Source organism: Triticum aestivum, chromosome 5D (assembly GCF_018294505.1).
Source record: "Triticum aestivum cultivar Chinese Spring chromosome 5D, IWGSC CS RefSeq v2.1, whole genome shotgun sequence".
NCBI classification, from domain to species: Eukaryota; Viridiplantae; Streptophyta; class Magnoliopsida; order Poales; family Poaceae; genus Triticum; species Triticum aestivum.
The window spans coordinates 338,374,746-338,396,576 of NC_057808.1; positions in this window are offsets into that span (position 1 = coordinate 338,374,746).

The following is a 21,831-nucleotide window of genomic DNA, read 5'->3' on the forward strand; positions in this document are numbered from 1 at the left end:
CCAGAGTACGGAGTCGAGCTCCTCAACCCAGTGCTTGTCTGATTCTTCCAAAGATCGCACTAGTCTAGGTCTGATGCCGCTCATAATAAGACCATTGGCTCGTTCGACTTGACCGTTGGTTTGCGGGTGGTAGACGGAGGCGTAATCGAGTTTAATGCCAAGATTAGTACACCAGGTTTTTACCTCGTCGGCTGTGAAATTAGAGTCGTTGTCGGTGATGATGCTGTGTGGAACACCATAACGGTGCACCACACCGGATATGAATTCTATCACCGGGCCAGACTCAGCCGTTTTGACCGGTTTAGCCTCTATCCACTTAGTGAATTTGTCCACCATGACTAGTAGATATTTTTTCTTATGGCTTCCCCCTTTAAGGGGTCCGACCATGTCTAGTCCCCAGACCGTGAAAGGCTAGGAAATGGGGATAGTTTGTAAGGCAGTTGGGGGCATGTGGCTTTGGTTGGCGAAGAGTTGGCATCCGACGCAGCGTTGGATGAGGTCCTGTGAGTCTGCTCAGGCTGTTGGCCAATAAAACCCAGTACGGAAGGCCTTGCTAACGAGGGCCCGAGCTCCGGCGTGGTGTCCACCGAGACCGGCGTGAATTTCTGCTAAAAGATGCCGCCCCTCTTCTTCGGGGATACATCTTTGAAGTACTCCGGTAGTACTTTTCTTGTAGAGGTCTCCATCGTGAACCTTGTAGGCCTTCGAACGCCGGACAATGCGGCGAGCCTCATTCTGGTCTTCGGGAAGCTCCTTCCTATTAATGTATGCCAAGAAAGGTTCGGTCCATGGGGCAATGACTGCCATAATGAGATGGGCCGACGGTGTTATTTCGGTGGCTGAGTCCCCGATACTATCGGTGTGTTCGAGATTTGGAGTTGTATTCGGATCTGGACTATTGTTGCCACCCTCCCCTTGCCACACCACGGATGGCTTGAAAAGCCTTTCCAGGAAGATGTTAGGTGGGACGGGATCGCGCTTAGCACCGATGCGAGCAAGGACGTCCGCTGCTTGATTACTTTCTCGGGCGACGTGATGAAATTCAAGTCCTTCGAACCGAGCCGACATTTTTAATACGACATTACGATAAGCTGCCATCTTTGGATCTTTGGTGTCAAAGTCGCCGTTTATTTGAGATATGGCGAGGTTCGAGTCCCCGCGCACCTCCAGGCGTTGTATGCCCATGGATACGGCCATCCGAAGACCATACAGTAGGGCCTCGTATTCGGCTACATTGTTGGATTTTGTGTATAATATCTGGAGTACATACTGGACGACGTCTCCAGTAGGGGATGTTAACACGACTCCCGCTCCCAGCCCTGCCAACATTTTGGAGCCGTTAAAATACATAACCCAATTGGAATATGCGCCGTACTCTTTAGGGAGTTCGGCCTCTGTCCATTCGGCAACGAAGTCGGCCAGTACTTGGGATTTGATGGCTCGACGTGGCTTGTATGTTATGTCAAATGGAAGTAGCTCTATGGCCCATTTGGCGATCCGTCCCGTGGCATCAAGATTGTTTATTATGTCGTTGAGTGGGACCTCAGAAGCCACCGTGATTGAACAATCCTGGAAGTAGTGTCGTAGCTTGCGGGATGCCATGAAGACCGCGTATGCTATCTTTTGGTAGTGGGGGTACCGGGATTTGCACGGTGTGAGGACAGTAGATACATAGTATAATGGTTTTTGAAGTGGGAATTTGTGTCCATCCTGTTCTCGTTCGACGACAAGGACGGCGCTCACCACCTGATGTGTTGCCGATATGTATAACAACATGGGTTCGCCCGCGTTTGGTGCGGCCAGGATTGGATTGCTTGCTAGGAGGGTCTTTATTTCCTCCAGTCCGGCGGTCGCCGCGTCTGTCCATTCAAAGTTATCGGTGCGCCGTAACAGGCGATAGAGTGGTAGTGCTTTTTCTCCTAATCTGGAGATAAAGCGACTTAATGCTGCCATGCAACCAACTAGTTTCTGGACTTGTTTGAGCTTTGTTGGTGTAGCCAACTATGACAGAGCTCGGATTTTAGCTGGGTTTGCTTCTATTCCTCTATTGGAAATGATGAAGCCCAACAGCTTTCTAGCAGGGACGCCGAAGACACACTTTTCCGGGTTGAGTTTAATGTCATACGCGCGGAGGTTGTCGAATGTGAGACGTAAGTCGTCTATTAGTGTTTCGACATGCCTAGATTTGATGACGACATCATCGACGTAGGCCTCTACTGTCTTGCCGATCTGCTTCTCCAGGCATGTTTGAATCATGTGTTGGTATGTCGCGCCGGCGTTCTTGAGCCCGAAGGGCATGGTGTTGAAGCAGAATGGCTCGTATGGGGTAATAAATGCTGCTGCAGCTTGATCTGACTCCTTCATTTTGATTTGATGGTATCCAGAATATGCATTGAGGAAACACAGTGAGTCGTGTCCTGCGGTGGCGTCAATGATTTGATCAATGTGGGGAAGGGGGAAGGGATCCTTAGGGCAAGCCTTGTTGAGGTCCTTGAAATCGACACACAGGCGCCAGGATTTATCCTTCTTTGGTACCATCACCAGGTTTGCCAGCCAGTCCGGATGTTTGATTTCTCTAATGAATCCGGCCTCGATAAGCTTGGCCAGCTCCACCCCCATAGCTTGTCTCTTGGGTTCGGAGAAATGCCACAGTGTTTGCTTGACCGGTTTAAATCCCTTTAATATATTGAGGCTGTGTTCGGCCAACTTGTGCGGGATCCCTGGCATATCCGAAGGGTGCCAGGCAAATATGTCCCAGTTTTCGCGCAGGAATTCTCGTAGTGCGGCGTCAACTGTTGAGTTCAGTTGTGCTTCGATAGATGCTGTCTTCTTGGGGTCCGTTGGGTGGACCTGGAATTTGACTATTTCTTCTGCTGGTTTGAAGGAGGTGGATTTGGGGCGTTTGTCGAGGATCACATCGTCCTTGTCCACCGTGGAGCGTAGTGCGGTTAATTCTTCGGCCGTGAGGGCTTCGGATAGTGCCTCCAGGGCTAGGGATGCGGTTTTGTTTTCAGCGCGGAGTGCTATGTCCGGATCACTGACGAGAGTGATTATACCGTTTGGTCCGGGCATTTTGAGCTTCATATACCCGTAATGAGGTATAGCTTGGAAGCGTGTAAAAGCATCCCGCCCCAACAAGGCGTGGTATCCGCTGCTGAAAGGGGCCACTTGGAAAGTTATTTCTTCGGACCGATAGTTCTCCGGCGTGCCGAATACTACGTCAAGTGTGATTTTGCCCGTGCACCGCGCCTCCCGACTGGGAATAATTCCTCGGAAGGTTGTGTTACTTTGCTTGATGCGGCTCTTGCCTATTTCCATTTTATGGAGTGTGTCCTCACAAATGAGGTTTAGTCCGCTGCCGCCGTCCATGAGGACCTTGGTAAGGTGAAACCGTCCATGATGGGACTAAGGACTAATGCGGCCGGTACTCGGACTGTTCTGTACTTTGGTTCTTCACTGGCGTTAAATGTTATAGCCGTGTCGTTCCAAGGGTTTATTGCAGCGATTTGGCAGACTTCGGCGAGCTCGCGAAGTGCCCTTTTGCGCTTGTTGTTTGAAGCGAATGTCTCAAAGACCGTCAATACTCTTGGGTCGTCATTTTCTGGGGGATGCTGGTCTAGGGCGTCCTTGATGAGGATGTCCTCGCCGCTCTTGGCTACATGTCGTAGTATCCAACATGCTCTAAGGTTGTGGGTTGCCATGGTATCTGGTGTTGTATGTATTTTGCATGGGCCATCGAGCCACCCCTCCAGAACGGTGCCGTGCCGCATAGTGGTTTTATGTTTCTTGACCGTTGGACTAGGCATGCCACGGGGGTGCGCCCTCTTCGCTTGTAGGGGGAGTTGAGTTGGGACCGACGGTTCCCAGCGAACTACTTGAGTTTTCCAGGCGCTCTCCATCACGCTGTATTTTTATACGATGGTTGCTAAGTCAGCGAATTTCAGTATGCAGCGGCGATTGATGGCGTTGAGGATTCCTTTGTCCGTGCAATTGTTGCACAACACTGATATTGCGTCTTCGTCACGGCAATCTTTTACCTTGTCCTTGACAAGGAGGAATCAGGCCCAGAAGTGGTGGACCATTTCCTGATACTGCTGTTTTGTGCTCATGAGAGTGTCTATGTCCGGGTGGGTGGGTGGAATTAAATCTGAACCCCGACCTGACCGATTATTCGGAGTCTGAAGACCTTCCGGGCTTAACAGTCCGGGCTCCTGAGTATCTTCTGATTGTTTAGGACCGCCGTCCGATTCTATGTTCGAAGGGCTGGTCGCATACTTTCGTTGGTGGGCATCCGGTTCCTCCTGATCGGCGGCCCGGACATAGTCCTTTCTCGATATCGAAGAAGACTGGTCGTCCTGCTCCTCGACCACCGCTATTTGGTGGGTGACTGGTGGAGTTTCGGTTTCTCCCTGATCGGTTTTAGGCCCGATCCGATCGTAATCTGTGGCGATTCCCAAAGCGGCGATGCGATCTAGGAGCTCGTTTAAGGACAAAAACTCTGCCGGATCCATCTGCTTGGAGTGTTCGGAGCCGATGCGAAGGGGGTTTTCGACGGCCCGAGAGGTCATCGTCGGCTTAACGGCCGAACGGGCGATCATGGTGAAGCCGCCCAGCCGGAGGGTTTGGCCCGGGGCCAGGATTCCCCCGGAGGTGATGTTGTCTTTAAGGACAAGGTGAGTCATCGAACCTTTCGTCGACGTCACAGTGGAACTCTCAATGAAAGCACCAATGTCGGTGTCAAAACCGGTGGATCTCTGGTAGGGGGTCCCGAACTGTGCGTCTAGGATCGATGGTAACAGGAGACTGGGGACACGATGTTTTACCCAGGTTCGGGCCCTCTCTATGCAGGTAATACCCTACCTCCTGCTTGATTGATCTTGATGAATATGAGTATTACAAGAGTTGATCTACCACGAGATCGTAATGGCTAAACCCTAGAAGCCTAGCCTGTATGACTATGGCAATGAATATATCCTTTCCGGACTAACCCCTCCGGTTTATATAGACACCGGGGGGGGGATCTAGGGTTACATAGAGTCGGTTACATAAGAAGGAATCTTCATAGTTTGGTCGCCAAGCTTGCCTTCCACACCAAGGAGAGTCCAATCCGGACACGGGTATGGTCTTCGGCCTTCATGTCTCCTCAGCCCATCAGTTCGGTCCAATGGATAATAGGCCGGACGCCCGAGGACCCCTTAGTCCAGGACTCCCTCAGCGCTCCCCTACCTGGCGCGCCAAATGTCGGATTGCGGGTTCCGGCAAAACCCTTGAGGTTCGAACTTTGGGGTGCGCACGAAGAACACTCTCTTCCTAGCTCGCCCGCTCAACGATCTCACGGCCTAGCTCAACGAACCCAGGGAACAAGAGACACAAAGGTTTATACTGGTTTGGGCCACCTTGAGGTGTAATACCCTACTCCAGTGTGGTGGTGGATTGCCTCGAGGGGCTGAGGATGAACTAGTAAAGTGGATGAACAACCTCTTGAGGAGAGGTGTTCTTGAGCTCTATGAGCTGGTGAGATGGCCTTGGTGGAATGGATCCAATCCCAGATCAGATGCCTCCTATGGTGGTGGCTAGTCCTATTTATAGAGGCCCTGGTCCTCTTCCCAAATGTTAGGAGGGAAGGGATCCCACAATGGCCAAGTTTGAAGGGGGACAACTAGTACAAGCTATCCTAACAAAAGGTGGACTTCGCCTGCCAAAGGCTTTGGTGGTGACGCTGCCATGGGCTCCGCGGTGACCTCCTTCCTGCCGTCCTGCTGGCCTTGGTCTTGTTGCACCGATATGGAAACCTTTGACTGACGCCTCGGGACTCCTCGCATGCGCTTGCCTCTTTAGCACCAAAGAGGAAACTAGTACACTTTGCCTGTTGGTGCCCGCCTAGCTTTGGTCGTCATGGCTCATGTCACGTGAACCTCGTGAGGTACCCCTTGCATAGAGATCTCTGCTCCTCAGGAGCCAGCCTAGTGAGGCTGCCCCTGAGGAGGTCTTGGTGTCATCCGCCTCGCAAAGCTTGGTCCCTCGCGAGGGTCTTGAGTGGTTGCTGCTGAAGATGGGCCGTACCAGGCCATTGGTTGAGCCACACACAAGCCCAGAGGCAGGCAAGTCTGGGCACCCCCGGTGCTAGAATGCCGACATAGGTATTTGGAAAAGGTAGTGATACCTGTTAAATCAGATAGATCAACAGCCACAGAAAACACAGGCCCAACTGTACCACACTTTACCCCTACTCCACTGGCCAAACCCCTATTAGAACTGCTGAGAGCCCAACGTCAGGTACTGTCTATGATATCAATTCATAATTTGGACTCCTAAATTTCTGCATGTGCCTTACCTTCTCTCTTGTATGAAAACTAATTTCAGATGAATCTCCTTGCTCAAAGGATCATAGGATCTCACAACAATACTGGGCACTACATTGCTCTTGTCAGTACCTCTTGCCCTTTGTTAGCATACTTACACTCATTGCTGTTTGATTATGTAGCATCACTGTAAATGTTCGCTTCTTTATCCTCCCTTTGCTTGAAATTATAAGATCTATATTTACTCTTAGATAAATGTAGAATTAACACAATGGTTATGAAGTTTTAGATTGCTCATTTAAGTACATGTTGTCATGTACTCCCTCTGTATCGAATTAATTGTTGATCAATTGGATGTATTTAGAACTTAATAGTGCTAGATACATCCATTTGAGTGACAAGTAATAATGGACGGTGGCGGTATTACTGTACTTGCATCGTGAGATAGTTGATTGTCTAGCATTACTCTGCATCTTATCTGCCCTGCCCTCCACTTTCTCCAAATTATCATATCCACATTTACTCTTACCAAAATGTTGAATAAAGCCAATGCCACTGCACACGTTGATGTCTGCATTCCTCTTGTCAGTACCTTTTGCCTTGTAACGTTGTACTTAATTAATTGCTATTTGATTATGTATCATCAGTCTGCACCTAAGCTTCATTATCCTCTGTTTCTTCCAATATTATTTGATCTATATTTACTCTTTGCAAAATGTAGAATAATGGCAATGCTTATAAAGAAGTTTCTTTGGGGAATTTATTGAATTATCCTTCCATCAACATGGAGAAGGACTTTGTCCAGCCCGTGTTAACATGTAATGTATGTTCATCCTTCTCAAGCCTTCAAACTTTGTTCTAGTATAGATTTGGATAGGCATCATTTCCTCCACTGCTGTTTACTTTGCTGTTTACATCTGATTTTGCAACAACTACCAGTTTTAAATTGTAGTTGTAAAAACATGTTCCTTATGCAGAACAAATCCATTTATTTGCTTATATAATTGTGAAACCTGTTACGTGTCTCCTTGTTTCTCTTTCAGAGTCGTATCTCTTATTCTAGGCAGAACTTTAGGTAAGATAGTGAGCCAAACCATCTTGAAGAGAGCGAGATGACCCAAAGGTCCTGTCTTGATGAAGACAGTGAGTTGAAGCTACTCACCAACATCTGTGAGACAACCTCTATGTAGTCGCTACCTCAATCAGTTTGACTTCTTCAGTCTCAAATTAAAGCGGAAAGGCTTGCTTCAGCTCAGCTCCGACTTGAAGTCAAAGATGCAATGAAGATGTTAGAGGACTGCCTTGCGCACTATGGTGCTATATAGCCAGGTATGGAGCATCTATCGTTGACACAACTCAGGTCTCATCAGCTTGTTCGGCTGCTTGCGGGGCCCGTCCTGGCCAGGCCTAGTGCCTTCCGAAGTGCTCTCAGTTTTGTATATTCTTTTGTCGGCATGTTCATATGCACTGGTGGTGACCTTTGATGCCCAGTATATGTAATCCGTGGTCACGTTGCGCTTTATTATCACCGATAGAGAACTTTGATTCCTAGTGGATGTAATATGCCACAATTTCTTTATTGTATAGTCTAGGTTTATTCTTGGTCGGTATGCTGTAGTTTAGGCCGGAAGGTTCAGTGGGTCTCAGTGTTGTCGGTCTTCAGGCCGGCCCGTTACTCATATGGGCCAAAACATGGGCCTATAATCATCTTGGAACATTAGCAAGTCTAAACCTATAGTAGTTTCCCGCCTTTAACAGGCTGAGTAAAGTTCTGGCCAGCTAGGCCAGAGAATACCATGGGCTTTTAACAGGCTAAAACCTAGATTGGGCTAGCATTGAGCCGAAAAATTCACGGGCCAATACAGGCCGAAACTGCCTAAGACCCATGTTTGGCCCAAATAGGACAAGCAACTAACAGGCCAAAAAATATCTCAGGCCTGTTTGGCCCAATAAAATTATGGGCTTTAAGCAGACCGGTATCCACGCGGGCCATAGGCCCAAAAGTTTCATGGGCCATTATCAGATGGGTTGTAAATAGGCTGGATTCAACGCGGGCTGTAATTAGGCCCAACTGTTACATGGGCCATTAACAGGCCGATAGGCCAGTTGGGCTGAAATTTATCCACGAAGATTACGGGCCGTTAAGAGGCCTAAAGTTACTTCGGACAAGAAATAGCCTAGTTTCTGCATGGGCTGTTAAATGGCCTAAAGTTAAACCGGGCCGATAACGTCCTAGATGCACCACGGGCCGCTAACAGGCTGAAACTATTATCGGGCCGAACTGGTAAACGGGCATTTAACAGGCTGAAATACAAATCTATCTTAGAATGGCCCAAAAGAACAGTGGCCTATTAATGGCCCTGATCCAATATGGGCTGTAATTTGGCCCAAAACACAGCAGGCTGTGAATGGGCCTGATCTGGTATGGGCCTCAATTTGACCCAAAACATGGCAGGTTGTTAACGGGCCAGCCCACTAGTGTCTGAAAAAACATGGTGGGCCTTTAGCTGGGCCGGCCTTTTTACCTAAAATGGGCCACTATTGGGCTGTGCCACGTGTCGACATATCATAGGTGTCTTCCACCCATTGTAGGAATGACATCTGTCCCAACGATTACCTGGCACGTGCATTATCCGACGAATGAGAATTTTACACGTGGAAAATCCCCATTGGCCGGGGCTATTAACGGGTTATTGGATCCAAACCAGAACCCAATAGCTTAACAGCGACCCGTTACGGTGGAGCCACGTGTAGGTCACCCTTGACGAAAGCATTTCCATGATGCGCGATTTATCGTCATGGAAGTGGACACTTCCGTGATGATAATTTTGGTAATGTCATGGACCACTTCTACGACAGCACAGGTATGACTATCTTGATTCTGTCATAAAATCGTCATGGATGTACATGCATGACAGAAAACGTGACCTACTGTGATAAAGACTTATCATCACGGAAGTGTATTTTTTGTAGTGGATTGACACGCAGGTCATACAATAATTAAAGACAACCCTATGGCTCTTGTCGGTTGCCGTATGCATCGACATGCAAGTCGATATAAACTATTACAAACATGATCATCTCATACATCAAATATATTTCATCAAGTCTTTGGCCATATCATATCACAACATACCCCGCAAAAACAAGTTAGACGTCCTCTACTTTGTTGTTGCATGTTTTACGTGGCTGCTATAGGTATCTAGCAAGAACGATTCTTACCTACGCAAAGCCACAACGGTGATATGGAAGTTGCTATTTAACCTTCTACAAGGACCGCCTTTGTCGAATCTGATTCAACTAAGGTGGGAGAGACAGACACCCGCCAGCCATCTTTATGCAACAAAGTCACATGTCTGTCGATTGAACCGGTCTCATGTCGTGGACATGTAAGGTTGGTCCGGGCCGCTTGTCGGTGGGAAACGACACCTATGGGATCACAAGAATCCCTACTATGGTTGCCGGGGCGCACAGTTGCAAGAAGAGCAGGATTAGTAATCAGCACAAGGATCATTTACCCAGGTTAGGGCCGCGAGGATGCGTAAAACCCTAGTCCTGCTTTGGTCGGTACATTGAGTGTTCTTGAGCCCTCGAACTAGCTACAGTGGTTGTGTAGTTCCCAAGAGACGAATCCCTCTCCAGTACGCCATGGGCCTCCTTTTATAGTCGAAAGGGGCTACCACAGTGGCACACAGGAGGTGGCAAGGCATACAATACTATGAGCTCATCGCTCGTATTACAGGACAAGATGCATTTAATGTGTTGCTTAGGTGTCCCCTAGCTTTATCGGGGATGGGGGCGAGGCCCGTCCCGTCCGTCGCCGCTCCCCCTCGCTTTGATACCCGCCCTGGCCAACGATGCATGCGGCGCCATGTAGGCAGGCAAGCAGCTGAGGTGGCGCGGCGGTAGGGTCTTCACGAAGATCTGCATGCCGCCACGCACGTGCTTGCTGATCTGGTCTGGGAGCTGCATGTTGCCACGCAGGTGCCAGCCCAGCTGGTTGGGTTGGCAGCTGCATGCAAACGGTGGTGGAAGCTTGGCTGGTGCGGCCCTGGCGGTGGCCCTGCTGGCGTTCTTGGCAAGGGTCTTGCCGGGTGGCCTGGCAAGGGTCTTGCCGTGATGTGCAGTCGTCCCCGGCAAGGATCTTGCCGGGGGTCTTGTGGCTTTCCTCGGCAAGGATCCTGCCGAGGGTTGCCGTCTTCTGGTCCTCATCTTGATCTCATATATTTATGGTCTTGACAAAGATCTGCATGTCACCACAGAGGTGCCTCCCGTGCCCTGGCCCAATCGTAGCCGGTTGGGTTGGAACCTGTGGCTCAAGGGTGGCTCGCTCTATTGGTGTTTGGGCGTGCTGCCCCGGCAAGGGTCTTGCCGGGGCTACTGAGGCTGCCCTCGGCAAGGGTGTTGCCAGGGGAGACAGCTCCGTCCCTCTACTTCTTTGTGTTCTTGGCCTTGGCGTTGCCTTGATCGTCTTGTGTTGGGCTTCGGCTTCTCTCCGGCTTCCCTCCTTTGCCCTGCTACGTGTGGCTGTGGCGCGCGGCTCTGACTGCCCGTGCACAAGTAAAGGGGTACAAAGGTGCGCCCCTACTTTTGTACACCGACAGGAGCCCCCGGGCCTAGGCCACACATAAGCGCGACACGTTGTTGGGCCAGGCCCAGAACGGTGCGTGGGCAGGAGGGGTGGATTTTACCGCGGTAATTTTTCTGACTGCTGCGCTTCCCACGTCCCGCGCTGAATGGGCGACGTGGAGGGGTGCGCGTGACGTGGGTGGCATGCGTGGGGCGGTTTTCGCATGCATGCGTCACATCGTGGTAAAGAGGCGGCTCGCGCCTTCCCCATAAAAGAGGGAGGCATGGAGGCGCGACTCATTTACTGGATGGACTCGGGTCGCAGTCTTCAAGGCGCCCACGCCCCTTGATCACGGGGCGGGGAACGGTCGCCTCACCCGTCCTTTCGACCCTGCACGTTCGCCACATGTCCTTCATGCAAGTGGCGGGCTGTGGAGGCGGGAAACCGGGCCGTCGCTGATTAGGGCAGCGGGTCGGTCGTGATTCCCTACGCCTCCGTCGGCTGGATTGGCTGAATGGTGCGGCCGGGTCTCGACCCTACCCCTTTATAAAGAGGGGGAGAGAGGGCGCCACCCCACATTCTTCAGTATCCATCCTCCTTCATCTTTGCTTCTTTCTTCCACCTGCCATGGCGAGAGGAGGTGCTGGGCCTTCGACGGTGGCAGCGAGGGTCACTTCTCGTCAGCGCGTCCCTCCTTCCCTCGAGCCCGTGGCGGCGGAGCCAGCCACGAGAGGAAGGGGGAGGGGGCGTGGCCGCGGTTGCCGCGACGGTCGGGGGAGAGGGGCACGAGGTGGCGCGACGGCCATGCCTCTGCCAGCGGTGCCTCCTGCGATGGAGGGTCACGTCGGGGACCGGCCCCGCGAGTTCTTCATCAGGCTGCGTCGGCCACCGCGTCGTCGTCTCCGTCTCCCCACCCCCTTCGCAGCGGAGATGGAGCTCGATCCGCCCCAGACCCTCAGGTTGCACATGAGGGGCTGCGGGACCGGCGGCACGCAAGTCGACGTCGACTTCCCCGCTCCTCATGTCATGTATCTCCGTCGCGGGTGGAAGACGTTTGCCCACATCCATAGCCTGACGGTGGGGCTCGTCCTCTACTTCAAGTTAATGGAGGGCGGCCTGCTGTCCGTCAAGGTCTTCGGAGATCTTGGAACTCGCCTGAAGTGCTGCGTGGAGAGCTCCTCCGACGGAGATTACGATGATGGAAGCTCTTCCTCGAGCGAAAGTAACGAGGAGGACAGCGAGGCAGATGACGGGGATGAGTCCGACTAGGCGTCGAAGGCCCCGCGCCTGGGCGGGTGCGGCAGCAGCAGCATCTGCACCTGGCCGCTCCTCCGTCGGAGTTTTGCCGGGGGAGCGGCCAGCTCCTTGAACTTCTCGGGTCCGTCTCCTTGGGCGGCTGGCATCGGGGGGCTGCGGAAGAGGAAGAGGGCGGGCGGCAAGGCCGTCAACTCGGAGTACGCGGACACCGACGCCTTCGTCGCGTGTTTGGCGACCTGCCGCCTCATCTTCCAGCTCCTTTCCCGGCACCATCATCACCGGCCCACACGTGGGCGGCCACCGAGGTGTTCTCTTGGTGCTTTTTGCTACTCGCAGTTCGCCTAAGCGCCCCTTTTGCCCTTTCGCCTCCTTGACCTGCCTCCTGAGGAGAGGGACAAGAAAGGGATTACGGGCATCTCATCTCTTTTTTAGTCTGTAAGCCTTCGGGCCTTGTTAGATTTAAAGCTTGTAATCCCCCTTGTTCATGTTTTTCTTTCTGTACGAGCTGTACCTGTATGGGACGTTTTTAATGAAAAAGGGTGCTTGCCGGGTTCTTCGTGCATGAGCGAGGCCCATGCCAAGGATGAATCCTTGTTATTTTTATAATAAACGTTATCGCCTGACAACAGGCCTTGCCATTTCTCTTCTTCAGCCGACCGTTCTCGCTCTTTCGGCGGAGGCAGGGGCGAAGTAGAGTTAGGCTCCTCGTTCATCTCTTCGCCACCGCAACTACTACCAAATTCCGACCCAGGAAGTAACTCTCAGGTACAGGAAAAAGGGAGCACGGTGGTTTTATGACATAAACGAGGCTTCACATGTCCCAGTTCCATACGGAAACACATAGCAGGGGGATACAAGACTTATCTGAATCCGCAGCCCCCGACAACCTTGGCTCGCCGTGGTTGGACCCTTACATCTTCAGCCCCCGGCAACCTTGCCTTGCCGAGGCCAGAGCGCCAGTTCGTTCTCCTTTTCCCAAGTGGCTCAGCAGAAGTGCCCTGCGAACCAAAGAAAACAGAAAAGATGCACACTGGACCTCTAGGCTAGGGGTTAGTCGCCGCTAAGCACTATCAACCCTAACCGAGGAAGAGACTCAACCTAGCATGCATGCTATAACTTAGGGCGCCAGCGCTTCGTTTATTTATGCTCGGGGTCTGCGCCTGGCTTTGTACAGAGGGTTACATGCCTTGCCGGCAAAGCTTGTACAAAAGGTGGCTTGCCGGGGGGCCCGGCAAGCCGCGCCTTATGGGTAAAACTTGCGAAGATGCTCGATGTTCCAGGAAATGCTCACTGGGATAGCATCTTCGGTCTCCAGGCGGACTGCACCGGGCCTGGTGACTTGTATTACCCGATAAGGGCCTTCCCACTTCGGCGTCAACTTGTTGGTATTCTTGGCTGACTGAACACGCCGAAGAACAAGGTCGCCTTCCTCAAAGCTTCGGGCATGAACCTTACGGCTATGGTAGCGGCGCAAGGCTTGCTGGTAGCGTGCTGCTCTCACAGCCGCCCGAAGACGATCTTCCTCAAGGAGCGTTGCGTCATCTTGCCGCAACTGCTCTTGCTCAAGCTCATCATAAGCGAGCACTCGAGGTGACCCGTATATGAGTTCCGTGGGGAGAACTGCCTCCGCCCCATATACTAGGGCAAAGGGTGTCTAACCGGTGGCTCGATTTGGCATCGTCCTGATCGACCAAAGAACCGTCGGCAACTCATCAATCCAACGCCTTCCGCTCTTGTGCAGCCTGTCAAAGGTCTTTGTTCTCAGGCCTCACAACACTTCAGACCTCTCCGCTTGGCCGTTGCTCCGGGGGTGTGCCACGGAAGCAAAACAGACCTTACTGCCGAGGTCTTGAACGTACTACATGAAGGTGTGGCTCGTGAACTGCGTGCCATTGTCGGTGATAATTTTGCTTGGCACACCAAAGCGCAGACCAGTCCCTTGAAGAACTTGACGGCTGACTGTGCTGTCACCTTTCTCACTGCTTCCACTTCTGGCCACTTTGTGAACTTGTCGATTCCAACGTACAAGTACTCAAAGCCCCCGACAGCACGAGGAAAGGGGCCCAGTATATCGAGCCCCCAGACCGAGAATGGCCAGGAGAGAGGGATTGTTTGAAGGGCTTGAGCTGGTTGATGAAGCTTCTTTGAATGGAACTGACATGCTTCACACTTGGTTACTAGTGTCGTCGCATCCTGGAGGGCGGTGGGCCAGAAGAAACCTTGCCGGAACGCCTTGCTGGCAAGGGCCCTCGACCCTATGTGGGAGCCACATATGCCTCCATGTATCTCTGCCAACAGCTCCAGTCCTTCCTCCCGGGGATGCACTTCAATTTCACACCGTTCGACCTTCTCCTGTACAGGACGTCATCGACGAACTAGTACAGGGCAGACCAACGGGCTACTTTTTCCGCTTCTTCCTGCTCCTCAGGAAGCTCCCCTGTTTGGAGGAATCGGATGGTATGCTGCGCCCATGCCGGAGCCTGGGGCTCGACGGCAAGGACCAAAGTCATCTCTTCTGCCACGGGAGCGGCTGTCTCCACGGCCAGGGCTTGACGCCCTGCCGGAGCCAGTTGCTCTTTGGCAGGCTCAGTGTGCACGGCAACATCCTTGCCGGCAGCCCCAGGGGGCTCGGCAGGAAAGTACTTGCCGGGACCTGATTTCCTCTGCTTGTTCTGCCCGTTGGCAGTTCGACGGATGGTTGAGTTAACCGGAGCAAAAAGGTACCTAGTTCCACAGGTAGCTTGAATGCAACACGCTTCGATAGGTAATCGGCGATGTCGTTCTCCGCTCGGGGAACGTGCTTCGCTTGGATACCGTGAAAGCACTCCTCCAGCTTCCTCACTTCATCTACGTAGGCCTCCATCAATGGGCTCTGGTAATCCTTGTTGACTTGTCTGACGACAAGCTACGAGTCACCCCTGACGATGAGCTTGTTCACCCCGAGGTCAGCCGCGATCCTGAGACCGGCAAGCAGCCCCTCATACTCAACAGTGTTGTTTGTGGACATCTCCCTAGGAAAGTGCATCTGGATCACATACTTGAGGTGCTCTCCGGTGGGCGCGACAAGCAGCACACTGGCACCGGCGCCTTGCAGCGAGAAAGCCCCATCAAAGTACATGATCCAGTCGCGGTCTGCTTCCTTGCCGGGGAGAGCGGTCACCTGGATTTCTTCGTCAGGCGTTGAGGTCCATTCAGCAATGAACTCCGCCAAGACTCTGCTCTGGATTGTCGAGGTACTTTCAAACTTCAACCCAAAGCTCGACAACTCCAGGGCCCATTCCACAATCCTTCCGGTCGCACCTGGGTTATCCAGTATCCGTTGCAACGGGAGGGGGTGACGACAGTGATCTCGTGGGCTTGGAAGTAATGATGCAGCTTCCTCGAGGCCATAAGGAGGCCGAAGAGCAATTTCTGCACACCGGAGTACCTCGACCTAGCCCCCTGCAAGAGGGAGCTGACAAAGTAAACTGGGTGCTGCATCATCATCTTCTTCTGGACCACCTCACTCAACTGCGCGGGCATTGCCTTGGTGGCATCAGACTCTGCCGGGGGCCTTGCCTTGCCTGCACCAGGCCCTGCCGGGGGAATCTTTGGCTTGCCATCCGCTGGTTCTGCCATAGCCACTGCCTCCTCACCGACCTCCCTCTGCGCCACCAGTGCGGCGCTGACCACTTGATTTGTTGCCGCCAGATACAGTATCAACGGCTCTTGTGGTTTAGGCGCAACTAGTATTGGCGTGCAGGAAAGGTATATCTTCAGATCCTGCAATGCTGCCTCAGCTTCTGGGGTCCACTCCATTGGGCCTGCCTTCTTCAAGATTTTGAAAAAAGGAAGGGCACACTCGACGGACTAGGAGATGAATCACCTCATGGCGGCGACGCAGCCGGTGAGCCGACGCACATCCTTGATCCGCTTGGGCGCCTCAATCTGCTCAATAGCCTTGATTTTGTTTGGGTTTGCCTCGATCCCGCGCTGCGACACAAAGAATCCGAGAAGCTTGCCGGACGGAACGCCGAAGACACACTTCTCAGGGTTCAGCTTAAGGTTGATCTTGCGCAGGTTGGCAAATGTCTCTTCCAGATCTTGCACAAGATTTGCCCTGTCCTTGGTTTTGACCACTATGTCATCCATGTATGCTTCCATATTTCTATGGAGCTGGGGTTCAAAACCAATTTGGACTACTCTTGCAAACGTCGAGCCAGCACTCTTCAACCCGAAAGGCATCCGTAAAAAGCAATACGTACCACATGGGGTGATGAATGCTGTCTTCTCTTCATCTTCTCTTGTCATGAAGATTTGGTGGTAGCCCGAGTAGGCGTCGAGGAATGAGAGCAGATCACACCCAGCCGTGCAGTCGACAATCTGATCGATGCGTGGCAACAGGAAGGGGTCCTTAGGACAAGCCTTATTGATATCTGTGTAGTCAATACACATCCTCCACTTCCCATTTGCCTTGCGCACCACTACCGGATTGGCCAACCACATCGGATGGAGCACTCCTCTCACCAAACCCACCGCTTCTAACTTCCTGATCTCCTCTGTGATGAACTCCTGCCTCTACAGAGCTTGCTTTCTGACCTTCTGCTTGACGGGCCGCACATGAGGACAGACAGCTAGGTGGTGCTCAATCACCTCCCTGGGAATACCGGGGATGTCGGATGCTTGCCACGCAAACACGTCGGCATTCGCCCACAGGAAGGTGATGAGCGCGCCTTCCTATTTGCTATCGAGGGTGGAGCCTATGGTGAAGGCCCCTCCCATGCCATCCTCCTTGACGGACACCTTCTTGGTCTGCGGTGGCTTAGCTCTGGATTTCTTGCCCTTGCTGGTAAAGCTCTCTAGCACGTCCTCGACGGTAGCACAACACTCCGAGGAGGTGCACTTGCCGGAGTGGGTGCGAGAGGTCTTGCCGGGCTTCTTCTTCCCTCCCGGGCCTTCAGCGGCAGGAGCAAGTGCCTTGACGGCAGCTGCTGCAACTGCTTCCCGGTAGAGTTGGTCCGCGCAAATCAGCGCGTCCTTCTTATCGGAGGGGAGAGAGATGATGGTTAACGGCCCGGGCATCTTTAGCATGTTGTAGGCGTAGTGTGACGCCGCCATGAACTTGGCTAGTGCCGGGCGACCGAGGATCCCGTTGTAGGGCAAGGGGATCTCGGCCACGTCGAAGACGATCCTCTCCGTCCTGTAGTTCAACTCTCCTCCAAACGTCACGGGCAGTGTGACCTTCCCCTTCGGCTGGCTCCTCCTCGGATTGACCCCTTGAAACGTGCCCTTTCCTCGAGGTCTCCATTAGGAATTTGCAGCCTTTTGATCACGACGGGCGAGATCAAGTTCAGGCCGGCCCCGCCGTCGACCAACATCTTGTTCACCTTGAGGTTGTGTATCGTTGGTGAGACCAACAACGGCAAACACCCGACCACAGTTGTGAGGTCAGGGTGGTCCTCGGCGTCAAAGATGAGGGGCGTGCTAGACCACTTCAGTGGCTTCTGAGCGTCGAACGATGGCTCCGCTGCTGTAATCTCTCGCGCCCACTGCTTGAGCTGGCGGTGAGAAGTATGCAGCGAGGCGCCACCATCGACGCACATGGCCTCTGTAGCCTTCTGGAACTCTTGCTCGCCGGACTCGTCGTCCTCGTCATGATCATCGTCTTCTTGCTTCTTATCACGGCCCCGAGCGGGCCTCTCTTGCTGGCTGTCCTTGTCGCGGCGGCCTCCTTGGCCGCCACGCTTCTTGCCGGATCCCTCGGCACTGTCCTAGCCCTTCTCCTTGTCCCGCCTCTCATACTTGGCCTTTTTCTTCTCAGCAAGCAGCTCGACTTGCCGGCAGTTCTAGAGGTCGTGGCCCTTGGTGTGGTGGATCTTGCAGTACTGCTTGTCGGAGCCCCCTGGCTTGTCGGCAGCTGCTAAGGCCCGGCAGGCGGCGCACTCGGCGATCTCCTTGCCGGGGTCGTCTGCCTTGACCTTCTTGGCAGCGCCGGTGTCGTCAGATCCTTCAACGGCAAGCACAGCCTTGCCCTTGCGTTTCCTGTTGCGACACCGACCCTTCTTCGTCGGGGCGGCGGTGTCTTCATCAGTAGAGTCGGTTTCCGTGCTGGCATCTTCACTGGGTTACTTCCTTCCCTCTTCAGCCCGGGCGCACCTATCGGCCAGAACATAGAGTTCGGCCACATCCTTAACCTTGGTCATCGCCAGCTCTTCACGCATCTTGCGGTTGCGCACATTCTGATGGAACGCGCTGATCACGGCGGCGGGATGAACGTCGGGGATGTTGTACTGCACCCGGCTGAATCTCTGGATGTACTTGCGTAGGGTTTACCCTTCCTTCTGGGGGATGATATGAAGATCACTGGCCTGGCCATGAGCTTGGTGGCCTCCTGTGAAGGCGCCAACGAACTCATGGCACATATCTGACCAAGAAGAAATGGAATCCGCCGGCAAGTGCATCAACCAAGACATAACATTGGGCTTCAGTGCCAGCGGGAAATAATTGGCAAGCACCTTGTCGTCGCGAGCTCTGGCAGCCTGCATCGCGATGGTGTAGATGCTGAGGAACTCGGACGGATGGGTCTTGCCAGTGTACTTCTCGCCGACGTCGGGCTTGAAGGTGCGGTGGGATGGCCACTGGAACTGCCGCAGCTCGCGGGTAAAGGCCGGGCAGCCCACCTAGTAAGGTAGGCCGCCGGAGCCCCCCAGTGTTGGGTGGTCCATAGCGGGTCCCGCCCACTTGTCTGACTGGTGGCGTGTATCACGCCGGCGCTCGATAGTGGTTCGAGCATCTTCCTGAGCTTGTTCTCGAAGAACTTGGCACTGGTCGCGGTGGGTCCGCGGGTCAGACGACGCTATAGAGATGTTATCACAAGCATCCTCACGACGTGCCGACGCCCGTGGCGGCTGGCGAGGAGGAGGAGAGTGCATCGTAACTGCAACACCCCCGGTCCTCCCAGCGCTGGCATGTGGTGGCTCGGTGGAGCGCCGGCCTGAGGGTCCCGCCGGTCGTGGATCATCTTTGTTGGCGACGGCGACGAGGCTCCGGATGGTGGCCCTCCACTCGTCGAGCTTCTCCGCAGTAGGAGGGAAGTCGAGGAGCAGCTGCGCGCGCGCCAAAGCTTCTGCTGGCGTGGGAAGCGGCGACAGCTTCATGGACCGTGGCGCGCTTAGACTTCTAACCACGTTAGAAGGAGCTCCATCATGACCCAGTGGCTGCGCGCCATTTTCGCCAGAACTTCGGCGGGCATGCTGAACTCCTTTGTCCCGCGGACGACGCACAGGACTCTTCCCACGGCGGTGTCCAGGGTCACCGGCGTGGTGACGCTGCTCGTCGCGCACACCGTGAGAAGAGCGCGCAGTGGTCGCCGGCGTGGGCATCTTGGAGGTTGCTGCATCGCCCGTGGGTGGCACAACGACACACCTGGAGGGCCCCGCGCCACCTGTGGGGGGGCCAACCCCGTCTTTGGATTTGGTGGCGTGCGGCCCGTCGCCTGGTGCACGAACGACGCCGCTCGCTAGGCTCTGACTGCCAGGGTGATGCTGGTGCTCGCAGATCGCGGCCCGGGTCCTGTTCACGATCGGGCCGCTGCTCGCCCGTACTGGCACGGGCCGTTCGGCCCTCGACGAGCCGATCGCCGTGGCCGTCTTCTTCTTGCGAGCCATGGCGATGAAGAACCGCTAGGCTAACTACTAGACCAGATTCTCACAATTGCGCCTCCTACCTGGCGCGCCAAATATGTCGATGGGAAAGGACACCTATGGGATCACAAGAATCCCTACTACAGTTGCCGGGGCGCAGGGTTGCAACAAGAGTAGGACTAGTAATCAGCACAAGGATCCTTTACCCAGGTTCGGGCCGCGAGGATGCGTAAAACCCTAGTCCTGCTTTGGTGGGTGTATTGAGTGTTCTTGAGCCCTCGAACTAGCTACGGTGGCTGAGTAGTTCTCAAGAGCCGAATCCCTCTCCAGTACGCCATGGGCCTCCTTTTATAGTCGAAAGGGGCTGCCACAGTGGCACACAGGAGGTGGAAAGGCATACAGTACTATGAGCTTATCGCTTGTATTACAGGACAAGACGCATTTAGTGCGTTGCTTAGGTGTCCCCTAGCCTTATCGGGGACTTGGGCGAGGCCCGTCCCGTCCGTCGCTGCTCCCCCTCGCTTCGACATGCGGCCTGGCCAGCGATGCATGCGGCGCCATGTAGGCAGGCAAGCAGCTGAGGTGGCACGGCGGTAGGGTCTTCACGAAGATCTGCATGCTGCCACGCACGTGCTTGTTGATCTGGTCTGGGAGCTGCATGTTGCCACGCAGGTGCCAGCCCAGCTGGTTGGGCTGGCAGCTACATGCGAACGGCGGTGGAAGCTTGGCTGGTGCGGCCCTGGCGGTGGCCTTGCTGGCGTTCTTGGCAAGGGTCTTGCCGGGTGGCCCGGCAAGGGTCTTGCCGCGATGTGTAGTCGTCCCCGGCAAGGATCTTGCCGGGGGTCTTGTGGCTTTCCTCGGCAAGGATCCTGCCGAGGGTTGCCGTCTTCTGGTCCTCATCTTGATCTCATATATCTATGGTCTTGACAAAGATCTGCATGTCACCACAGAGGTGCCTCCCAAGCCCTGGCCCAATCGTAGCCGGTTGGGTTGGAACCTGTGGCTCAAGGGTGGCTCGCTTTGTTGTTGTTTGGGCGTGCTGCCCCGGCAAGGGTCTTGCCGGGGCTGCTGAGGCTGCCCCCGGCAAGGGTCTTTCTGGGGGAGACTGCTCCGTCCCTCTGCTTCTTTGTGTTCTTGGCCTTGGCGTTGCCTTGATCGTCTTGTGTTGGGCTTCGGCTTCTCTCCGGCTTCCCTCATTTGCCCTGCTACGTGTGGCCGTGGCGCGCGGCTCTGACTGCCCGTGCACAAGTAAAGGGGTACAAAGGTGTGCCCCTACTTTTGTACACTGACACCGCTTCATCCCACAATACCGATGAATCAAGAAAAGACCAAGGAAGGAAGCAATCTAAATATCAATGCCCACAAACTCCTTTGTGCTCTACTCATGATGTCATCTACGCATAGACCTAGCTCTAATACCACTGTTGGGGAACGTTGCATGGGAAACAAAAGATTTCCTACGCTCACCAGGATCAATCTAGGAGATGCACATCTATGAGAGGAGAGATTGGATCTACATACCCATGTAGATTGCTAAGAGGAAGTGTTAAGAAACGCGGTTGATGTAGCCGAACGTCTTTGCGATCCAATCACGATCCGTCCCGCGAACTCTGACCCAGGTACCAAACGGATGGCACCTCCGCGTTCAACACATGTACGACTTGATGACGCCTTCACCTCCTCGATCCAGTGAGCGATGGTGAAGTAGTAGCTCGAGTCCTCCGGTAGCACTACGGCGTGGTGGTGGCGGTGGTGGCGGAATCTCAGCAGAGCTTCGCTAAGCACTACGCAGAGGAAGAGGGATACGAGGGAGAGGAGGGGCAGCGCTGTGGCACGAATAGATTTGTATCGGTGCGGCTACCCTCTCTCTACCTCTCTATATATAGGAGAAGGGAGGAGGGGGTGGCGCCCCTAGGGGGGCGGCGGCCAGGGCAGATGGGATCTCCCCTGAGGAAACCCTAGGGTGACTTGCCCCCCAAGCCAGGTGGAGGGAACCCTAGATGGGGCGCCCACCTCTCCTGGTTACATGAGATGGGGTGAGAGGGGCGCTCAGCCCCTTAGTGGGCTGGTTTGCCCCCTC